The following is a 5,190-nucleotide window of genomic DNA, read 5'->3' on the forward strand; positions in this document are numbered from 1 at the left end:
AAATATTTCGAAATCTAATCATGTTAGCCTTAATTTTTTAGAGGCATAATGTTGGTCCCTAGATTACGCAACTTTGCCTCCATTCAAGCTAATTTGTATCTATTACCGTTTCCGCGACCCCTGTAGTGAGAAGCGAATTTGTAAAAACCTGTATATGACCCAACTAGTCCAAGTTGGGAGGAATATAAATCCAGAAACATTTTGACTAGAACACACAACGAATATAAACACCAGTCAAAGGAGTTGATATCCAATTTAAGAATTACTTCTGAAGAAGGAAATGATATGTCTCTTGGAACATAGACGAATCCAACTCAAAAACGTGACAGCCCCTCAGAAATGGTTTAACCTTTATTCTGAATTTCTTCCTAGTATTTCCACAGAAGCCAAGTTAGTCGTGACAGGAAAATAGGGGGACTATTTGTGATGCAACGCTATTTTGATGGAATTTAAGGATGTAAGTTCAGTTCCTTTTGTATTGTTCGTAAACCTCCAATGCGGGAACACAAAAGACGTCCAACGCTTTCTTTCCTCTGACGTTAAATTTACCAGAATAAACTAAACTAAAAATACATATCGCGCGCTCGAGCGCCCTTTCTGGTCTTCTTTATAACCAAAAGAAACGCTGTCAAGGAATGTCATCAAGAATCTTAGGCTGCAATAAATATCCCCGCTAACGATGTAATTTGGATGACAAACGACGTTCTTTAGGTTCTCCATTACCTCCGGCTTAGAGTGAGATATATCATGAAAAATGCTATCTATTAACTGAGTTACATATTAAATATATAAAATATGATTGTGCGTTACTCAGCCCCTTATTAGCCTGAAAAATACCTAAGAGTTTATATTTCATTTTCGCTTATCTGTTCTGCGCTGGGGTATTCACACAAAACAGTGGCGTACCCCTCAACTTTCTACATTATTGTTTTATATTTTACTCTATTATCTTATTTAACTCTGGACTATTGCTTTAAAATCCAAGGATCCTATGTTTGACAGTGGATATTAAAACGAGTTGGCTACAAAATCCTACATTCGACAGAGTGTCGTTCATCTGCACAATCCTGGCCATTACTGACAAACCGACTTTCGTCCGTCCCAGAACGTGCCGAAAAAGGTTCTGATCAACATTTCTACATTTGAGCTAAGAATTAATAGTCCACAGNTCGCATTAAACACTAGACTTTCTGATCATCTTGGTATATTACTACAGGCAAAGTTAGATTTTTATTCTAAGCCAAGGACAGTGATCCATCGTCCGCTATCAAATCATGGTATCAGGGAATAAAATAATGCACTGGAGAACACAGATTGGAATTTCATTCAAAACCAGTGTTCTAGCATCAATCCACGTTTTGAAATGTTCATAACAATAATATCTAATCTCATTAATAAGTTTTTACCCCTTAAAACGAAAATAATAAAAATATGTCATAAGTCTAGAAACTTTTGGTTCACAGATAAGCTTCGAGAAATGCGCCAACTACTTAATTTCTACTTTGATGCTTACAAAAATGTTCCCACTTCTAACAACAAAGATTTATACAAAAAATTTAAGTCTCTGTATAGGAAAGAAATTTTCAAAGCCAAAAAACAGTCTAATGATGATTTTATAAGTAGTCATAATAATTCGCAAAAAGCAATGTGGGATGTAATTAACTCTTTTAAAGTAACCAAACCTCAAAATACTTCTGTCATCACCTCGGAGGAATTTAATGGCTTCTTTGTTAATGTAGCTGATGAACTGTTGAGTAAATTATCAACTAATGTTCCGCATTTTGGTAATTATCTGCAACGTAAGGCTCCCTTAAATAATTTCACATTTACGGTTGTTTCACCATGGGAAGTTGCTAATATTATCATTGGACTTAAGAATAAAAAAAGTGTGGATGTTTATGAATTTAATACAATTATGTTAAAATCTTTAATGAATTCAATATTGTTACCGTTGACACATTTGATTAATATTTGTATTGAAAGTGATATGTTTCCCAATTGTTTGAAGATCTCAAAAGTCGTACCAATTTACAAAAAAGNCAAAAAATTGGAGTTTGGTGTGCTCTCAATCGAAGGAGGATTTATGGACCTATTTTTTTTAATGGTACTCTTACTGCGCAAAGGTATAGAGAAGAAATTATCGCTCCTTTTGTTAACCAGCTGGAAGAAAACGAAATTACAAACTTTTACTTTCAACAAGATGGCGCAAGGGCACATACGGCAGGCGAGACGATGAATATGTTGAGGGAAGTTTTCCAAAATCGACTAATAAGTCTCAATGCTGAACATGAATTTCCACCGAGGTCATGTGATATTACGCCGTGTGATTTCTTTTTGTGGCCTTACCTTAAAAACACTATTTTTGAACTGCCTATTCCTGATTTAAACCATCTGCAGGCTCGACTTATAGACAAGATTTTGTTCGAGATACTGTAACAGTCTAGCTGTATTAACATTGTTTCTTACCCTTCGGTCAATTATTTGATTTTTCCGAACAGAAAATGCATCTTCATTTCGTCATAAAGTCGCCTCCAATCTTGTAAAGGTTTCTATCATCAGCAATGAGGCGCTCTGGATATCTTTCTCGATATATCTCTACGGCTCTTTTTGAATTTTTTGGACTAAATTAGCAATATATGACAAAACATTTTGTAAGCACAAAAGTTATACGTTTGACGTTCGATTTGTGTAATGACAAGTATTTTGTGATATTTATACACTTTAAACGATGAAAATTCAAATATTGTCCAACGACTACTTGATCCTTCTACCGTTAATGTGATTTTTAGGTGGTATTTCTTTTGAGACTCTTTAGGACGATATTGCTTATAACTTTTAAACGGGAAGTAATAAAGAAAAGTTTCTCTAATAAAAGTTTATTAGAAAAAAGAGAGCTTTTTAAAAGGAAAAATTTTTGGGTATATTTCTGGAAAAAATATAATTGGTGACGTCATTAGCCGCTTCAATCAAATCCCAAAGATAATACTTTCGATTGAGAAAATGGAGCTTACCTCATCCCATTTGACACCACGTGTTCCAAATTTTATTTAATTTTTTTGTATCCTCACAGTACGCCCATACTATCCAGTGTGGGACACCCTGTATACAGATTTCCTGTATTTTTTATACTGAATCCGCCGCCCAAAAACCGATTTACCAGGTAAATTTTTAGTAAAACGCTAAAATATCCCCTAAACTAGGGTGAAATCGCTCTCGGTTGCAAAGATTGAATAGTTTTGAAAGAAGTTGAATATTTCCAATCCCATCCAGTTTTCACCGACTATATCGGCGACATTTTTAACAGTAAGACTATATAATACGCTATGTCCTATGCAAATTAAGTTATGAAAATACAGTGTGTACGTTTTCATCCGCTTCCATACGTTTGACTAGCAGAATAATTAAAGTTATTAATAGGAATAATTAGAAATAACAAGGTAGGTATTGTATTCAGTAAAAAAAAAAACAAAATGTTGACAATTAAATAAAATAATATAGTGAATAATGGACAAATTCGTATATGCAGTTTCTCTTAGGAAAACGTTTATTGCATAAATGTATGGACAAATATTAATAGTATACGTTTGAAGAGAAGAATTTTTACGTTCAGTACAGCGAAGTATATAAAAAAGAATGACTTCTTTCACGTTTCCGTGGTGTAGTGGTTATCACATCCGCCTAACACGCGGAAGGTCCCCGGTTCGATCCCGGGCGGAAACAATTTTGTAATAAGGCCAATAACGTTTTTTTTCCTTTTTGTTAATAATGTTATATAGAATAAACCAAAGTTGATGCGTAAAATCCATATATCTTTTTCAAAAAAGATTAATAAAAAATTACTCGCAGCATAATCTGATTGACACCAATTAATACACAGAAAATTAAGAAATATCAAAAGATTTAAAAGTTCATTTCTAGGTTAGTCCAAAATGTAGAGCTCCATCTTTTGAAACCAAATAAACAGGCGCAGTACAAGGAACTTTCGCATTATTGCGATATGGCGATAACGTAATATCTTGTAGAAGCATTGACTTAGACGTATTTATAATTAGGCTTAGAGCGGCGCGGAATTGAACAGGACCGTAGTCAGATTACGAATGAAAATATTAATATGTTTACAGAAAATATGTTGCAACATAGTACTATTACCAAAGAGCACGAAGGATAAAATACCTACATAAATTTAAATGACACCACTTACCCGATAAACCTTAGTGTTGAGACAAGGCTTCAGTGGTATATTGGAAGGAGTTAAAACATATTATTACTCCCTCCAAGTAGATTACAGTTTGCGCATTTTATGCGCACTCGACAAAACCCTGACCGCAAATTTTTAAATACTGTGCTGTTTACCGATGAAGCCATCTTTACTGGTCGAAAAGTTTTCAGTTTTAGAAACAAGCATATTATAATGAAAATCCTTACGTAGTCACTGAGCGTCACTCTCAACGAAAATTCAAGATAAACATTTGGGGTGCAACTATAGGGAACTACCTTCTGGGTCCACATGAAGTTTCTACGAATTTGAACGGTGACTTGTATTTAGATTTCCTGCAGCACCATTTAGCTAATTACCTGGATGATTTACCATTTTTACGGCAGAATCTCTACTTCATGCAAGATGGGGTTCTCCCCCATTTTTCTATCGAAATACGGAACTATCTTGATTAAACTTTTCGGGATCGTTGCATAGGTCGTGGAGGTCGAAAGTCATGACCTCCTCACAGTCCTGATTTCAACACCACAAACTTTTATTTATGGGGTTTATGGAATCGGTTGTTTATGGAGAAACTATAAACACCCGGGAAGAACTTTGGCAGCAGGTTTTAAATGCCCGATAGGGGTTTATACTTTAAAATAAGACAATCTTTTAATAAACGCGTTGATAAATAAAAGGTTAGAGGTGGACATTTTGAGCAATTATTGTCAAAAAGGCATATTTTTTCCTAATGTTTATAGTCCAATCAGTTGGCACTCAGGAAGGGAGTTGCCTGTGAAGTTTTAAGGGAGTTTTGAAAATTGGTATATTTATAGATTTTAACGTGCTCTTTCCGAATTTTTACTTTGCCATATCTGTTCTTTCCGGCAGTAGGCGCCATATTGAAAAAATGGCGTTCCAAAACAGTTTTTCGACGATATTTCCTTTCCGACTCACTTTAAGGTGAAAATAGTTACGTAATAAATTAAACT

At 34.6% G+C, this 5,190-nt stretch overlaps 1 non-coding gene across 1 annotated transcript; it reads left to right on the forward strand.

Moving 5' to 3' along the window:
* Positions 1 to 3,647: 3,647 nt before the first annotated feature.
* Trnav-aac lies at positions 3,648 to 3,720 on the forward strand. Its single transcript has one exon. It is a non-coding gene; the product is annotated as a tRNA-Val (tRNA).
* The last annotated feature ends 1,470 nt before the right edge of the window (positions 3,721 to 5,190 follow it).

Source organism: Anoplophora glabripennis, unplaced genomic scaffold, assembly GCF_000390285.2.
Source record: "Anoplophora glabripennis isolate ALB-LARVAE unplaced genomic scaffold, Agla_2.0 scaffold615, whole genome shotgun sequence".
Taxonomy (NCBI): domain Eukaryota; kingdom Metazoa; phylum Arthropoda; class Insecta; order Coleoptera; family Cerambycidae; genus Anoplophora; species Anoplophora glabripennis.